Source organism: Sminthopsis crassicaudata, chromosome 4 (assembly GCF_048593235.1).
Source record: "Sminthopsis crassicaudata isolate SCR6 chromosome 4, ASM4859323v1, whole genome shotgun sequence".
Classification (NCBI taxonomy): domain Eukaryota; kingdom Metazoa; phylum Chordata; class Mammalia; order Dasyuromorphia; family Dasyuridae; genus Sminthopsis; species Sminthopsis crassicaudata.
In genome coordinates, this window is record NC_133620.1 from 247,011,841 (window position 1) to 247,031,399 (window position 19,559).

Sequence of the window (19,559 nt, forward strand, 5' to 3'; positions counted from 1 at the left end):
TTGAAGATATCCACTTCCATCAGAATATATCCTCATACAGTACTGTTGAAGTTTATAACGATCTCCTGGTTCTACTCATTTCACTCAGCATCAGTTCATCTAAGTCTCTCCAGGCCTTTTTGAAGTCATCTTGCTAGTCATTTCTTACAGAACAATAATATCCCACAATATTCATGTATTTATGTATGTATTTATTCAGCCATTCTCCAATTGATGGGCATCCACTCAGTTTCCAGTTTCTGGCCACTACAAAGATGGCTGCCACAAACATTCTTGCACATACAGGTCCCTTTCCCTTCTTTAAAATCTCTTTGGGATATAAATCCAGTAGTAGCACTGCTGAATCAAAGGGTATGCACGGTTTGATAACTTTTTGAGCATACTTCCAGATTGCTCTCCAGAATAGTTGGATTCATTCACAACTCCACTAACAATGCATCAGTGTCCCAGTTTTCCCACATCCCCTCCAACATTCATCATTATTTTTTCCTTTCATCTTAGCCAATCTGACAGGTGTGTAGTGGTATCTCAGATTTGTCTTAATTTGCATTTCTCTGATTAATAGTGATTTGGAACACTTTTATATGTTTGGAAATAGTTTCAATTTCATCATCTGAAAATTGTCTGTTCATATCCTTTGTCCATTTATCAACTGGAGAATGGCTTGATTTATTAAGCATAATATTTAATGGAAAAATTGATCATTTGGTGAAATAGAAGGTTTTCAAGATTTTATAAGGAAAAGACCAGAATTGACAAAAAAAAAATGATCTCCAATACTAAGACCCAAGACAAGACTAAAATGGTAAATTGAGAAAACAAGGAATTCAATGGGGCTGAATTGTTTATATTCTTATATGGGAAGATGATACCTGTAATTCTTAAAACTTGTATCACTACGATCTTTTAAAATTGCAGCTGCAAAAATACCAGCAACCTTAGATGGAAAGCAGAAATCTGGGAAACAATCTTTACAGCAAATGTCTCTGATAAAAGCTTCACTTTTTAAATATGTAAGAGAACTGAGTCAAATTGATAGAAAAACAAGCCATTCCCCAATTGACAAATGTTCAAAGGATATGAATAGACAATTTTCAAGAAATCAAAGCTATCGAAAGTATATGAAAAAATGCTCCAAATTAATGTGCTGTAAATTATGCTCTCAAAGCACAAATGAAAACAACTCTATAGTACAACTGCATACCTATCAAGTTGACTAATATGACAAAAAAGGGAAATGATAAATATTGAAGAAGATGTTGGAAAATTGAGACACTAACACACTCTTGGTGGGAGTAGTGAACAGATCTAACCATTCTGGAGAGCAATTAGTAATGAGGCCCAAAAGAATACTAAACAGTCTATTCCTTTTTATCCAGCAATACCACAATTCCACTAGAGATCTATATTTCAAAGAGATTATAAGAGAAGGAACAAGATATATATGTGCAAAATATTTATAACAGCTTTTTTAATGATGGTAAAATATTGGTAATTGAAGAGATGACCATCAATTGGGGACTAACTGAAAACATTATGTTCTGTAAATGTAATGGAATAGTATTGTGCAATAAGAAATCATAGACAGGCAGATTTAAGTAAAACTTGTAAAAGATCTGTACAGACTAATGCAAAGCGAAATGAGCAGAACTAGGAAATTACTGTACACAGTATCAGTTATATTATGTGATGTTCAATTATGAATGACATCTATTCTCAGAAATACAATGATCTAGAACAAGTACAAAGGATTTAGAATGTAAATTCAATCCATATCCAGATAAAGAATTGATGGATTCTGAATACAAATTGATACTTACTGTTTTCATTTCATTTGTTATCATGTTTTTCCCGTTTTGATATTTTTTTTTCTTCCACTATAGTGGCGATGAAAAATTGTGTATCTTTACATAATTATATATATATATATATAAATTTTGAAATTTAAATCTTGCAAAACTAAATGCTAAAAATAGTCTTGATGTACACTGAAAAAATGTGATTTAAAATTTACATTCAATAAAGGGCAGTGGAAGGATAAATTAAATATTAATTAAAAACAAAATAATTTAATCCTAAAAATTAAGTGGGTTAAAGAACAAATCATAGAAACAATCAATAACTTTATTAAAGGCAATGACAACAATGAAACAACACATAACAATTTCTGGGATGTGCCACAGTAGTTGCAAAGGGCAATTTTATTTCTCTAAATGCTTACATTAAGAAAATAGTGAAAGAGTAGATAAATGAATTGGAAAGCAATTAGGGAAAAAAAAAACTGGAAAAGGAACACATTAAAAATTCCCAACTGAACAACAAATTGAAAACTCCCAAAATCAAAGAGATTAATAAAATTGAAAGTAAAAAATAAAATCAAAACTTTCCTGCTAACAAATCTGGGAGTTGTTTGTCTGGAGAAAAAAAGAATAACATAAAATAAGACTTTTTTATTAATTTTATAATTATAACTTTTTTGGACAGTACATATGCATAGGTGATATTTTACATTATCCCTTGCACTCACATCTATTCCGAATTTTCCCTCCTACCCTCCACCCCCTCTCCTAGATGGCAGGCAGTCTCATATATGTTAAATGTGTTATAGTATATCCTAGATACAATATATGTGTGTAGAACCAAATTTCTTGTTGCACAGGAAGAATTTGATTCAGAAGGTAAAATTAACCTGGGAAGAAAAACAAAAGTGCAAAGAGTTTACAATAATTTCCCATTGTTCCTTCTCTAGATGTAGCTGAGTCTGTCCATCAATTAGAACTGAATTAGATCTTCTCTTTGTTGAAGATATCCATTTCCATTAGAATACATCCTCATACAGTATTGTTGTTGAAGTGTATAATGATCTCCTCGTTCTGTTCATTTCACTCAGCATCAGTTGATATAAGTCTCTCCAAGCCTCTCTGCATTCATCCTGTTGGTCATTTCTTACAGAACAATAATATTCCATAACATTCATATACCATAATATACCCAAACATTCTCCAAATGATGGACATCCATTCATTTTCCAGTTTCTAGTCACTACAAAAAGGGCTGCCACAAACATTTTGGCACATACAGGCTCCTTTCCCTTCAGTATTTCTTTGGGATATAATCCCAGTAGTAGCACTGCTGGATCAAAGGGTATGCACATTTTGATAACTTTTTAGGTACAGTTCCAGATTGCTTTCCAGAATGGTTGGATTCTTTCACAACTCCACCAACAATGCATCCGTGTCCCAATTTTCCCACATCTCCAACATTCATCATTATTTTTTTCCTGTCATCTTAGCTAATCTGACAGGTGTATAGTGGTATCTCAGAGTTGTCTTAAATTGCATTTCTCTGATCAATAGTAATTTGGAACACTCTTTCATATGAGTGGGAATAGTTTGAATTTCATCATCTGAAAATTGTTCATATCCTTTGAATTTATCAATTGGAGAATGGCTTGATTTCTTACAAATTAGAGTCAGTTCTCTATATATTTTGGTAATGAGGCCTTTATCAGAACCTTTAACTGTAAAAATATTTTCCCAGTTTGTTACTTTTCTTCTAATCTTGTTTACATTAGTTTTGTTTGTATAAAAGCTTTTCAATTTGATGTACTCAAAATTTTCTATTTTTTGATCAATAATGATCTCTAGTTCTCCTTTGGTCACAAATTTCTTCTTCGTCCACAAGTCTGAGAGGTAAACTATCCTATGCTCCTCTAATTTATTTATGATCTTTTTCTTCATGCCTAAATCATGGACCCATTTTGATCTTATCTTGGTATGTGGTGTTAAGTGTGGGTCCAATCCAATAAGACTTTCAAATTTAAAATAGAAGAAAATAAAATATCTGGTATAAAAAATGAAAAAAGGTGAAAATCTGAGCAAAAATGATGACTACTTACTAAATTTATTTAGAGTAGGAGATCAGGAAATAGATTGCCCAATAACACCATCTTGGGGGAAAAAAAAAGAAATCGAAGAAGCTATTAATGGCTTTCCTAAGGAAATATCCAAGGGCCATATGTGTTTACAAGTAGATTCTGTTAAACAATTAAAGAATAATTACTTCCAATTATATATAGTATATTGGAAAAGTAGGCAAAGAAGGAATTCTACCACATTCCTCTTAGGACACAATCATGGTCTCCTAAACAAGGAGAAGCTAAAACAGAGAAAATAATTAAAAAATAATATTCCTAATCAATATTGAAGCAAAAAATTTGAATAAAATGTTATCAAGGAAATTACAGCAATATATCACAAGGATTATATACTATGACTAAGTAATTTTTAGGATCAGGAAGTCAGAGTCAGTTCACTATTGGAAAATCTGTGAACACAATTGACCATATCGATAATTAAAACCAAGAGAAATTATAGACATTGAAACAGCTTTTTATAAAATACAACACCCATTTCTATTAAAAACGGAGAGAACATAGGAATAAAATCTTCAAAATGATAAGCAATATTTATCTAAGCCATCAGCTAGTATTATCTGTAATAAAGATAAGCTAAAAATTTTGCCAATAAGATCAGGGGTAAAGCAAGGTTTTTATTGTCACTACTATTATTCAGTATAATACCAGAAATGTTCATTATAGTAATAATAGAAGAAAAATCAATTTTTATATTAAAATTTAAAAAAAAGCTTTTGTACATAAAAATCTAATGGAATCAACATTAAAAGGAAAGCAGAAACCTGGAAACAATCATTAAACAGAAAATTTCTCTGATAAAGGCTTCATTTTTGAAATACATAGAGAACTGAGTCAAATTTATAAAACTACAAGCCATTCCTTAGTTGATCAATGGTCAGAGTATATGAATAGGCAGTTTTCAGTTGAAGAAAGCAAAACTATCAATAGGCATATAAAGAAGTCCTCTAAATCACTATAGATTGTAGAAACATAAATTAAAACAACTCTAAGATACCAGCACAAATCTATCAGATTGGCTAATATGACAAAAAAAGGGAAATTTTGCAATACTAATGCAACCACATCCAACCATTCTGGAGAGCAATTCAAAACAATGCTCAAAAGGCCATTGAACTACACATACCCTTTGATTCAGCAATACCACTTCTAGGTGGGTATCCCAAAGAAACTGTAAAAAGAGGAGTAGAACAACATGTACAAAAACATGTGTAGTAGCCCTTTTCAGAGTGGCATAGAATTAGAAATTGGAGGGATGCCCATTAATAGGGAATAGACTGAACAAGCTGTGGTATGTGAATATAATTGAATACTGTTGTGATATAAGAAATGATAAGCAGGCAGATTTCAGAAAAAACTACAAGACCTGAAAGACTTGCTGCAAATAAAAGTGAACAGAATCAGGAAAGCATATCTTAAACACAATGTGATGACAAATTATTAATTACTTTTTTCTAAAATGCATAATGGTCCAAGACAAGTATAAAATACTTAAGAAAGAAAATGCTATCAACATTCAAATACAGAACTGAGCAGATTGAAGCATAATTTTTTTCACTTTATTTTTTCATGCTTTTATTTCCTTTTGAATTTTTCTTTTTTTTTGCAATTGCTACTAATATCAAAACACATTTTGTACACTTGCAAAATAAAACCCTCATAAAATTGTGTACCATTTAGGTAAAGAGAGAAGGAAAGGAGACAGAGGGAGAGAGAACAAATTGTAAGTTGTAATCTTTTTTTTTTTAATAATTTTTTATTATATGTTTTTTTATAATATTATCCCTTGTATTCATTTTTCCAAATTATCCTCCCCTCCCTCTACTCCCTCCCCCCGATGACAGGCAATCCCATACATTTTACTTGTGTTACAATATAACCTAGATACAATACATGTGTGTAAATACCATTTTCTTGTTGCACAATAAGCATTAGATTCCGAAGGTACATGTAACCTGGGCAGACAGATATTAGTGCTAACAATTTACATTCATTTCCCAGTGTTTCTTCTCTGGGTGTAGTTGTTTCTGTCCATCATTGATCAACTGGAAGTGAGTTGGCTCTTCTTTATGTTGAAGATTTCCACTTCCATCAGAATACATCCTCATACAGTATTGTTGTTGAAGTGTACAGTGATCTTCTGGTTCTGCTAATTTCACTCAGCAACAGTTGATGTAAGTCTCTCCAAGCCTCTTTGTATTCCTCCTGCTGGTCATTTCTTACAGAACAATAATTTTCCATAACCTTTATATACCATAATTTACCCAACCATTCTCCAACTGATGGACATCCATTCATCTTCCAGTTTCTAGCTACAACAAAAAGAGCTGCCACAAACATTTTGGCACATATATGTCTCTTTCCGCTCTTTAGTATTTCTTTGGGATATAAGCCCAGTAGTAGCACTGCTGGGTCAAAGGGTATGCACAGTTTGATAACTTTTTGGGCATAGTTCCAAATTGCTCTCCAGAATGGCTGGATTCTTTCACAACTCCACCAACAATGTCCCAGTTTTCCCACATCCTCTCCAACATTCATCATTATTTGTTCCTGTCATCTTAGCCAATCTGACAGGTGTGTAGTAGTATCTCAGAGTTGTCTTAATTTGCATTTCTCTAATCAGTAGTGATTTGGAACACTCTTTCATGTGAGTGGATATAGTTTCAATTTCTTCATCTGAGAATTGTATGTTCATATCCTTTGACCATTTATCAATTGCAGAATGGTTCGGTTTCTTATAAATTAGGGTCAGTTCTCTATATATTTTGGAAATGAGACCTTTGTCAGAACCTTTGTTTTTAAAAATATTTTCCCAATTTGTTACTTCCCTTCTAATCTTGTTTGCATTAGTTTTGTTTGTACAGAAACTTTTTAGTTTGATGTAATCAAAATCTTCTATTTTGTGATCAATAATGATCTCTAGTTCTTCTCTGGTCATAAATTCCTTCCTCCTCCACAAGTCTGAGAGGTAGATTATCCTCTGTTCCTCTAATCTATTTATTATCTCCCTCTTTATGCCTAAATCATGGACCCATTTTGATCTTATCTTGGTATATGATGTTGTGTGGATCCATATCTAATTTCTGCCATATTAATTTCCAGTTTTCCCAACAGTTTTTTCCAAATAATGAATTTTTATCCCTAATGTTAGTATCTTTGGGTTTGTCAAAGATTAGATTGCTATAGATGTACCCTTTTTTGTCCTTTGTATCTAATCTGTTCCACTGATCTACCGGTCTATTTCTTAGCCAATACCAAATGGTTTTGGTGACTGCTGCTATATAATATAGCTTTAGATCAGGTACACTTAGACCACCTTCCTCTGAGTTTTTTTTTTCATTAGTTCCCTTGCAATTCTCGACCTTTTATTCTTCCATATGAATTTTGTTGTTATTTTTTCTAGGTCATTGAAATAGTTTCTTGGGAGTCTGATTGCACTAAATAAATAGATTAGTTTGGGGAGTATTGTCATCTTTATTATATTTGCTCGGCCTATCCAAGAGCACTGAATGTCTTTCCAATTATTTAAATCTGACTTTATTTTTGTGGCAAGTGTTTTGTAATTTTTCTCATATAATTCCTGACTTTTCTTTGGTAGATGGATTCCCAAATACTTTATACTCTCAACATTGTGTTGGAATGGAATTTCTCTTTGTATCTCTTGCTGTTGCATTTTGTTAGTGATATATAAAAATGCTGAGGATTTATGTGGATTTATTTTGTATCCTGCCACTTTGCTGAAATTGTGAATTATTTCTAGTAGCTTTTTAGCAGAGTCTTTGGGGTTCTTTAAGTATACCATCATGTCATCTGCAAAGAGTGATAGTTTGATTTCCTCATTTCCTACTCTAATTCCTTGAATCTCTTTCTTGGCTCTTATTGCCGAGGCTAGCGTTTCTAGTACTACATTGAATAGTAATGGTGATAGTGGGCAACCTTGTTTCACTCCTGATCTTACTGGGAAAGGTTGTAGTTTATTTCTATTGCATATTATGCTTACTGACGGTCTTAAATATATGCTTCTGATTATTCTAAGGAATAGTCCATTTATTCCTATACTCTCAAGAGTTTTTAGTAGGAATGGATGTTGGATTTTGTCAAATGCTTTTTCTGCATCTATTGAGATGATCATATGGTTCTTATTAATTTGATTATTAATATGGTCAATTATATTAATAGTTTTCCTAATATTAAACCAGCCCTGCATTCCTGGAATAAATCCTACTTGATCATAGTGTATTATCCTGGAGATGATTTTCTGAAGTCTTTTTGCTAATATCTTATTTAAGATTTTAGCATCAATATTCATTAAGGAAATTGGTCTATAATTTTCTTTCTCAGTTTTCGATCGACCTGGTTTAGGTATCAGTACCATGTCTGTGTCATAAAAGGAGTTTGGTAGGACTCCTTCATCCCCTACTTTTTCAAATAATTTATATAACATTGGGGCTAATTGTTCTTTAAATGTTTGGTAGAATTCATATGTGAATCCATCTGGTCCTGGGGATTTTTTCCTGGGGAGTTGATTAATAGCTTGTTCTATTTCTTTTTCTGAAATGGGACTATTTAAGCAATTTATTTCCTCCTCTGTTAATCTAGGGAGCCTATATTTTTGGAGGAAGTCATCCATTTCACTTAAGTTATCAAATTTATTGGCATAAAGTTGGGCAAAGTAACTCATTATTTCTCTAATTTCCTCTTCATTGGTGGAAAGATCCCCCTTTTCATTTGTAAGACTAACAATTTGATTTTCCTCTTTCTTTTTTCTGATCAGATTTACCAAAGGTTTATCTATTTTATTGGCTTTTTCGTAAAACTAACTCTTGGTTTTATTTATTAATTCAATAGTTTTTTTACTTTCAATATTATTGATTTCTTCTTTTAATTTTTGTATTTCAAGTTTAATATTTGTTTGGGGGTTTTTAATTTGGTCTTTTTCTAGCCTTTTAAGTTGCAAGCCCAATTCGTTAATCTTCTCTTTCTCTGTTTTGTTCAAATAAGCCTCTAAAGATATAAAATTTCCCCTTATTACTGCTTTAGCTGCATCCCACAGATTTTGGTATGATGTCTCATCATTGTCATTATCTTGGGTGAAATTATTAATTGTTTCTATAATTTGCTCTTTCACCCATTCATTCTTTAACATGAGATTATTCAGTTTCCAATTACTTTTTGGTCTATTTATCCCTAACTTTTTACTGAATGTAGCTTTTATTGCATTGTGGTCTGAGAAGAAGGCATTTATTATTTCTGCCTTCCTACATTTAATTTTGAGATCTTTATGTCCTAATATATGGTCAATTTTTGTATAGGATCCATGAACTGCTGAGAAGAAAGTATATTCCTTTCTATTGCCATTCAGTTTTCTCCAAAGGTCTATCATACCTAGTTTTTCTAATGTTCTATTTACTTTTTAAATTTCTTTCTTGTTTATATTGTGGTTTGATTTGTCTAAATCTGAGAGTGCAAGGTTGAGATCTCCCACTATTATAGTTTTACTGTCTATTTCTTCTTGCAACTCTCTTAACTTTTCCTTTAGAAAGTTAGATGCTATATCACTTGGTGCATATATGTTTAGTATCGATATGGCTTCATTATTTATGCTACCTTTCAGCAGGATATAGTTTCCTTCCTTATCTCTTTTAATTAGATCTACTTCTGCTTTTGCTTGATCTGAGATAAGGATAGCTACCCCTGCTTTTTTGGCTTTACCTGAAGCATAATAGATTCTGCTCCAACCTTTTACCTTTACTCTGTATGTATCTCCCTGCTTTAAGTGTGTTTCCTGCAGACAACATATTGTAGGGTTCTAATTTTTGATCCAATCTGCTATCCGTCTCTGTTTGATGGGATCGTTCATCCCATTTACATTTACAGTTAAAATTACGAATTCTGTATTTCCTGCCATCATATTATCCCCAGATTATGCTTTTTCCCTTGACCCCCCCTGATCCCCCTCCCCGATATTTAATTTACAGACCCCCCCTTGTGACGTGCAACAGTCCCTTTTTTTTTTTTAGTATCCCTCCCCCCTCCCTCCAAGTCCCTTCACTTATTCTCCTTTTCCTTTTCCCTTTTTCTCTCCCCCCTTTTAATGAGGTGAGAGAGAATTCTCTGAAAAACAAATATGACAATTATTTACTCTTTGAGCCTCTCCTGATGAGAGTAAGATTCACACAATGATTCTCCCCCTTACTAAATTCCTTCAGATATGGTGTATTTTCTATGCCTCTTCCTGGGATATAGTTTCCCTCTTTTTATCATTCCTTCCCCTTTTTCTGAACCGACCTCCTTCCCTTTACTACACCCCCCTTTTTTTCTTTTATATCAGTAAAATCAAATTATCCTTGAGTACTTTTTATATACCCACAACAGAGTTACAGTTCTCAAGGGTTCTGTGTACCTTTTTCTGTTTCTCTTCAGTATTGTGGATGTAGATCAAATTTTTTGTTTAAGTCTGGTTTTTTTCTTAGAAACATATAGAATTCCTCTATTTCATTGAACGGCCATCTTCTTCCATGGAAAAAGATGCTAAACTTAGCTGGGTAGTTCATTCTTGGTTGCAGTCCTTGATCTTTTGCCTTACGGAATATCAGGTTCCAGGCCCTTCTATCTTTTAATGTGGAGGCAGCCAGATCTTGAGTGACCCTTATTTTTGCACCTTGGTATTTAAATTGTTTTTTTCTAGCTGCTTGCAGGATTTTCTCCTTTGTGTGGTAATTCTGCAGCTTAGCCACTATATTCCATGGTGTTCTTTTTTTAGGGTCTATTTCAGAAGGAGTTCGATGAATTCTTTCCACATCTACTTTCCCTTCTGTTTCTATTATCTCTGGACAGTTCTCTTTGATAATTTACTGTAAAATAGAATCTAGGATATTTTTTTTGGTCATAGTTTTTTGGAAGTCCAATGATCCGCAGATTATCTCTCCTAGATCTATTTTCCAGGTCTATAGATTTTCCCAGTAAGTATTTGACGTTGTTCTCCAGCTTCTCATTTTTTTTTTTTTGTTTTTTTTTTGTTTTGTTTGACTGATTCTTGGGTTCTCTGTGAATCATTCATTTCTATTTGTTCCATCCTCACTTTTAAGGAGTTATTTTCTTCTTTCACAGTTTTTAGTTCTTTTTGTAAATGCCCAATTTCATTTTTAAATGAATTATTTTGCTCTATTGAATTTTTTTCCATTTCCCTAATTTTTTTTGAGAATTATTTTCTTTTTCCAATTCAGAAATTCTATTTTCTTGAGACTTTTTTATCTTTTCCAATTCAGAAATCCTATTTTCCTGTGATTTTTTAACCTTTTCTAATTCACAAATTTTGTTTCCCTGCATCTCCTGTTAATTCTTTATTTTTTCCAACTCCAATTTCAGGACGTTGTTATTCTCTATCATTGCTTCCCTTTCCTTTCCCCATTTTTCTTCAAACTCTCTTAACTTTTAAATAGTCTCTTCTAGGAGAGAGTTATGTGATGGGGGGCAGGAATCGTTCCCCTTTAGGTTGTTATCTGCTGAATCTTTGCTGTTAACTTCCTCGGGATTGGATACCCCCTCTTTCTCTGTGTAGAAGGAATCTATAGTTTTTCTGGCTTTTTTGTTCATATTTAAAAAATCTTTTGGGGTCTGTCCCTGGGGTAGGAAGTTATTTATTTACTTCTTTACCAGCTTCCTCCCAGACTGGATGGATGCAGCGGCTCTTGGGCCTGAGCTAAGATAGAGCTCTGGGAGAGAGTTCCCCACCCCCTCCCTGGAAGTGCCTCAGAGGTGACTAGCACTGCTGTGCCTTGAGGGCGTTGTGTTCTAGCGGCTTCCCTGACATTTGAGATTGAAGTAAAGAAGGCACAAAGCCCAGCCTATGCTTCCTGGTGGGGCGTGGATGTCTGCAGCAGGTGACGTGAGAAGCCCCTGTGCTCAAACTGGAAGTGTCTGTCAGAAACCATGGTCCCTAGTTCAAAGGTTCTGCTTCTCTGGGACTTCCGGAGCTGAGTTCCACTCCCTCCAGCTGTGCTAGGCAGTGTGTGTTGCCTTGGGCTGTATCTGCCCTTGTCAATCTCTTAACTAGTCTTAGGTGGGAGCTGAGGCCACACCCCCTGGTGCCGAGATCTGCTGAGTCACCTCCAGGATCCGGGGAAAATCTAATCTATCTGAATTTTTAAAGTGTTTAGATTTCCCTTCTGAACTGCTATATTATAAGCAGAGAAGAGCTAACAGCCTGTGCCAGATTCCTTTATCTCAGTGGCTTCTCTGATCCCAGAGCCCTTGATGACTGGTAGAACTCTAAAGTGATCCAGCTATTAATGCCTACACTATTACAATAACATGTTGATGGGTCTGCTTGCTGCTAGTTTTTGTTTACCCCAATCCATCTTCAATTTAATCTCCAAAATTATTTTCCTGACATGCAGGTATATCACTATATCAATCCTCCACTCACTAAAATCCAGGAGTTCTTTGTCATTTCCAAAAATCAAATCAAAATACTCTCTAACATTCAAAACGCTTCATAAAACCTCATTTTACCTTTTCAGTTTTCTTATACTTTATTCCCTGCTATAGTTGATTCAGTGAATATGGCTTCTTTGATGTTCCATGAACATGACATTATACCTCTTGACTCTGGGCATTTTCTCTGGCTGGCTTTGGTGACTAGCATGTTTTCACTCCTCATTTCTATCTAGTTAATTCTATGAACTACTTCAAGTCCTAATCTAACCTGCATCTTCTATAGGAACCCTTTCCCAATTCCTCTTAATTCCAGCACTATTCTCCTTTTAATTATTTTCCCTTTATCCTGTATATAATTTATTTACATATATTAGTTTGCTTTTTGTCTCTCACATTAGATGTTAGGCTTAATAGATTTATTGATTGACCATTATGGATTTTTCTTGGGAATTATAAAGGTGTAGTTCCCTTTACCTAAACAGAGTATAGCTAATCTGGACATTTTCAGAAGTGGAAGAACTGGAATCCCATTAGAGGTGAGATACAAGTGTGCTCATGGGTTGTCAAGGGTATAGAATATGCTGTTACTACAACAAAAGAAAGATTACAGTCTTGATAGTTTTGCTGACTCTTTCACTCTGTTTCCATGTAACTTCTAGCATGAAGAAATAGCCTCCACATTAAATAGCCACAATCACTGGGATAACTAGAGACTAAAGAGACAGATAAGAAGTTGAAAATCAAGTAACTGAAAGCTCAATGAAGGCTTTTTGGCATGGTGGAGAGTGGAAAACTACTAGACTAAAGAATATTACATATTTTTCAAGATGTGGACCTTCTAAAGGATATTATTGTTCAATTGTTTTTCTTTGTTGCAAGATAGTTTTCAGTGTAGGAGGATTAGGAAGAGGGAATTTTTGAAATGTAAAGATAAGATATACCATTATTTTTCTTTTGGCTGGTTTTATGTATAAATTCAAAATTATAATTAACATAACATGAAAATTATATACTCAAAAATAGCAGTGGAATGAGTATCATTCAAAAGCCAGATTTTTTTATAATGGTACATGATCCATCACTATTCTTTTTCAATGAGAATAAAGACATCAATGAAACAGAAACATTTGTTAAATGGCTATTCTGTTTTAGTAACTTGGTTAAGTCTTAGGAATATAAGTATAAAAGTGAGATAGCATCTGCTCTCAGAGAACTTGAAGCTTACTTATAGGAAAGGGGTAAAAATAAAGGATGGGGGTAGTTTATATTTATCTGAATGTTTTTAAGAAGTATAAGAACAATTTCTTTTTAAAGAACAGGTAACATTTGACTCATCGTCAACTGAACATTTACTATTTAGCATCATTTTAATTTGAGTAAATGAGAACATATCTAAAATTTCCATTAACTGAAACATACATTATTGCCAAGAAGTTTTTAAGTAATTCAAACTTAGGATTGAACCTTGCCAGAAAAGTGACAGGGATTTTAATGAAAACTGAAAAGGGAGATAAATTTATGACTAATGCTTGTTACACAAAAGTGATAATATTGACTTGTTTACTGTAAAGTTTAAAGCTAGTGTAACAATATTATACTATTTATTCATTTAAAAATATCTTTTGAGTGGCCCAAGTTCTTTTCAATTTATAGATACAAATACTTATTTTGAATAAAAGAAATAGCTTTTTTCCATCTAGAAATTTTTTAAATAACTGCACTGCAAATTTAGTCAGGGGTACTATTATTTTTTCTTTTGTAATTTTCTAAAATTTTAAACAAATACAAAATGAGAAAAGGAAAAAAAAACATTATGCACACAGCAGACCATAAGAGAGAATTTATTACAAAACAATAAATTTCCATTTCTAAATATATATATACATATATAATAAATATTACACATTTTTTAAAGCTGCCAACCTTTTCTTTGCTTCCTTTGTTTTTTTTTTTTTTGTTCTCTGTTGTGTGCTTTTTTTCTTTATTTTCCTCCTCCCTTCCCTCACCTTCAAGAAAGCTACAATTAAGCACATTGACACACACAATGCATAAATATAAATACACACATACATATACACTCATGCTCATATATGTAAAACCATATTGTGTTTATTTTCTCCTATAATCTGTTTCTCTAATGGTAGATAATATCTTCCTTCATATGTCCAAGTCTTTTCATGTTTTTTCTAAATCAACCACTTCATCATTTCCTACACTATACTATTTCCAACAATCACATTCATTCTAAATGACTATCTACGAAAGTCCACCAACCTAATTTTCTGTATTCCTTCTATTCTTGGCTAAACAGGTTTTATTTATAGAAGATAATTTTAATTTAAAATAAAGTTAATTTTTTTTAATACTTCAACAATGTTATGATACTGTTTATGGTTTAAAATCTGATATTGTTGAATCTACTTGGAAACTTCAATTATTGCGTGAGCTCCAAGTGGCATAAATTTGTTTCCATGAGTTCCAACAGTCAGACAATATATATAAACAATTATTCTATTCTAGTCACTGTCACTGGAAGTTCTAAGTGCTTGAAATACAAAGAAAAGAGTCTTTTCTCTTCAGAAGCTCATATGCTCTAATAGGGGGGATGCTTCCAAAAAACTGTGAACAAATATATTAATTATCACAATCATCTTACTGACTTCAAAACCTTTTCATCAACCACTGGAACTTACTGATAAGGAAGAAATGGCATGATCAAACTTGTGTTTTAGGAAAATCACTTTAGTGGTAGAATCAAGAATGGATTGGACCAGGGAGAAACTCAAGTAAGGTAGATCCACCAGTGACTTTTTTAATAATCCAGGCATGAAGTGATGAGACAGTTTACTAGAGTGGATACAACATCAAAGAACAGATGGAAGCATAATCTAGAGATATTGTAAAAATGAAATCGGCAAGCTTTGGCAATGACTTGGATGTGGAGGAGTGAGAGATAGTGAAGAAACTGGGATGAGGCCTGGATTGTGAGCCTGAAGGATAATGATCTTGTTCTCTGCAATTACAGGAAAGTAAAGAGGGAGGAAGCTTTATTGTGAAAGATAATAAGTCCTGGATATATGAGTTTAAGATGTCTATTGGACATCCAATTTGAGAAGTCAAAAACAATTGGAGATATGAGAATGCAGGGTAGCAGAGCAATTGGGTAGGAAAAGTTTATTTGAGAATCATCAGAATAGAGATGGTAGTCAAATCTGTGGGAGCCGATGACCAAAAAGCTCAAAGAGAAGTAGTAGGAAGGGAGAAGAATAAAAGATTCAGGATTAGACCAGGAATATCTATAGTTAGAGGTGTGCTCTGGAGTAGAAAGTAGAATGGCAGATAGTGAGATTCTAGAAGGAGAAAATACCTCAAGGTTTTGGGTACAGTGACAACTTAACCAAGAGGCTGAAGGACAACAAGGGTGAAGAGAAGATATTCAGAACAAGATTAAAAAAAAAAGAAGAATAATTATTAAAACTTTCTTCAATTTATATTAATTGTATTTTGATAGTTGCCTGAGGGTTCTTCACCTACTCTCCTCTACCATGCAGAATTCACCTCTGAGAATCCAAACAATTTCAGGCAGGAAGGTCATTATTATTTGGATCTGGCAAAATAGAACATATATTTGGGACTTAGTAAAATCCTCACTGTGAAGGGGAGTGAGAGTCATAAGAAATTCCCTGCTTACAACTAATTATCCACTGGTTACAACAGTGTTTGAGTGCAGTTTGTCATTATGTATCTTTCCTGAAATCTTTGATGACTTTTGGTAAAAACATCAGCAAAATTATAATCTGAGCATGTTTAATTCAGTATTTGATCTGAACCTGAATCCCTTCAGACAAAATTCAAGATTTTTAAAATAAATTATTATGATAATAGGGAGGATGATAAAGCATTTATTGAGTGTTTATTCTCTTCCAAGAACTGTGCAAAGTACTAAGGAGATAAATATAAGAAATCAAGAAAGTCTCTTCTTTCCAAAAAAATCAAAAACAAACAAACAAACAAAAAAAAAAACCCTTAACTTTATGGGAAAAGTCAAGACCAAAATGGGAACACAGAGTGAGTGATATAGGGTTGTACATGCATATGTTGGCAGGGATTAGAAATGTTGTCCAGGAAGAGGCATGGTGTTTTCAGGAAGATAAAATAAAAATATAGTCCATAGTGGATTCAGAATTAGAAGTAAAGCTTCTAGTGGGACTTAAATAAGGAGAATTAAAGAATGAATGGAGTATAAGTGGCAAAGCTTAGAAAAATCCCAGATTCTCCTATTTGTGGATAAAATCTTGTAATACTTCAAATCTCCTGGAAGGGATGTCAAATCATTCAAATGAGTTTAATCTAAGCAACTATAATAAATGACCATGTGGATGAAGAATACTTATCATGTGGACTATGCAGTCTAATTGAGAAACTCTGATTATTATCAATACAGAAATCTTGGCTAAGACATTGTGTTTGAACAATGAACGGAGAGAAAACTTGAGCTGAATTATCTTTGGGAAACTTATAATGTTATTTTAGTGACTCCAAATTGCTTTCTGAAAAAAAGGGCTTTTCATATATTAGATGTAAAATAAATATTCATTGAACTGAATTTAAATGACTTCTTTTTGTTTATTTGTTTGTTTTGTTGCTTTTTTAAAAAAATTGTTCTTTTCTGCTAATGGAAAAAATTGAATATTATATTCTTTATTCCAATATAGACATTATTAATTTTTTTTTTTAAAGAGACTAATATTTGAGAGAGACTAATATTTAATCTTCTCTTTAATGTTTTCTGGTTGCTCTAAAGTAGCCCAAGACTCCTTTACAAATTATTTTAAAATTTGAGAATGAAAGAACTTCACTTATTTTTTTTTCAAATAAATTTAAACTTTATCTAGAATATCCAAAATATTCTACAATAATGAATTGTCCAAAAGCACATCAACATGAATGGAAATAAAAATTCAGATATAAAGTCAAATATGAAGTTAAAAGTGTGAGCACTTGTAAAGAATACTCATATGTAAGGATTTGCAGATATGTTACTCGATAAATACTTCCTCACTAATTGCTCAGCAATTTTTTTTGAATTAGTGAACAACTTTTATGGTGAGTGAAAATCAATATGCACATTGTTACAATGTAGAGGAATAAATAAAGTTTCAATAAAAAAATGAGCTTATCTATAATAAATTAAAGCCAATATTGTTTACTTCTCCATATCTTTCTGATCATGTTTATATTTACCTATAGTGCAGTGGATGGAGAACTGACCTTTTAGTTCCAGAGTTCCCATCTTGCCTCTGATATATACTAGCTGTATAATTCTTGTTAAGTCACTTAACTTCTCAGGGTTCCTAGGCAACTTTCTAAGTCTATAACATGTAGAGTAGTACTAGACTGAATTAATAGAGATTTACCTCTCTTGGAGCACCCTACCTTGTTGAAATCACAGATTGTTCTGAAAAAAGAGCTAGTATTTATGTTATGTTATAGTTCCAAGGTAATTTCCATATGTTATCTCATTTATTACTTATAGTAGCTCTATGAGTTAGATACTTTAAAAAAATAATAATAATTAATTAATTAATTTTATTTTTTTCTTGAGGATGGGGTTAAGTGACTTGCCCAGGGGTCACACAGCTAGGAAGTGTTAAATGTCTGAGATCACATTTGAACTCGGGTCCTCCTGAATTTAAGGCTGGTGCTCTATCCATTGTGCCACCTAGCTGCCCCGAGTTAGATACTTTAAGTATTATTGTCATTCTGATTTTACACATGAGGAGGTTTCAGTAAATTGAAAATTTGTAAATATTCAGATTTGGATCTTTTGACTTCTAAGTCCATATGTCTTTCCATTATACTAGATTTCTCAGCCTAAGAAGTAACTTCTAGTATAAAAACTTTTCATTTTAAACTACCAGTAGCTATTTGCTATGCACATATGGGAAAGTCTATAATGGTACACACTTATTAGAATTAGAAAAAGATTTATAGTTTTGCATGTACTATTCAATTTCCTCCTTCTTTCATTACATCCAGAGTTATATCAATATAATCAAAAGACTCCCACACAGACTAAAGCTTGGTAAGAGAACATATGTCCCAAATTCAATCAATTCACTGTTAACTGTGGGCTGGAGATTCCATAAGGTGGAAAGAACAAAGAGACATGATGCATAATCAATTTTTTTTTTTTTTTGGTAGAAAGGGGAAGGAATCAGTGACATGGAATAAAAATAATTTACAAAAAGAAACTTTAGTTGTCTGTTTAGACATTTACTGCATTGAAAGATGTTTCACTCCAAAGTGAAGTGGGGGTAGGGGAAGCGCACAGATAAATCCAAACACTTTTAAGGTATGAGTTTGCAGCACTAAAAGTGCCAATATTGTTTAGAAAGATACAGATAACTGACATGGCATTTACATTGCCTTTCTTGAATATTTAATGATCTTTGTCATTAAATATTCACTCCCTAAAGCTTCACTGCCAAGCCTAGCCAATCTGTGACGAGGCATGAGGATAAGAAATTTGTCCTTGGTAAACACTTCTGTTATTATACTTTTCTGTTTTGTTTTAATATCCCAGCATATTTTGATCAAAATTCCTCTTAGAAAATGTTAACCTTTTCTTTGAACATTTATAACAGATATAAATTTTATCTAAAACTTCTGCAATATTCTAATTATAATGAATTTAGTTCAAAAATAATGTTGACATAAATGGGAAAAAGAAATTTTTTCACCTAAGGTAGAAAGAAGAGGGAATAGGGGTCAATGTCCATTAGAGAATGAAGATAGTATCTTTCTTATTAAAAGTCTCAGAAATAGTGGGTGGAGAAAAGATTCAGGAATAGTGAATTGAGATGACATATTGAAAAAGTTGAAAACTCATGAGGGAAAGAAAGAGGCACAACTAAGACTTCTGAACTTTTCCTCCTTTTGCCTCTTTTGTATCTATATTCCACTCAATAAAAATTTACTTCAACAAAAATTCTTAAGTATCTGTTATAAATAATAGGTATAGTTTGGCAATATTTGAGATACAGATGAAACAAGACAAAAAAGTGTAGACACCAAAACAATAAAATGTTATACTATAATATAAATTTTAAGTTTGTAAGAAAACTTCAAACAGTGTGACATGAGAAAAATTAAAACAAGAGAGTATTAAAAAGTGGTTCAGTTG

General features: G+C 32.8%; 1 long non-coding RNA gene across 1 annotated transcript in view; it reads left to right on the forward strand.

The window, feature by feature from the left end:
- LOC141566253 (uncharacterized) overlaps positions 1-19,559 on the forward strand; it is a 145,358-nt gene that overhangs the window by 81,809 nt on the left and 43,990 nt on the right. The window contains exon 4 of the long non-coding RNA XR_012489258.1: positions 5,615-5,657. This is a non-coding gene — a long non-coding RNA (uncharacterized LOC141566253). The remainder of the gene's footprint in view (positions 1-5,614; positions 5,658-19,559) is intronic.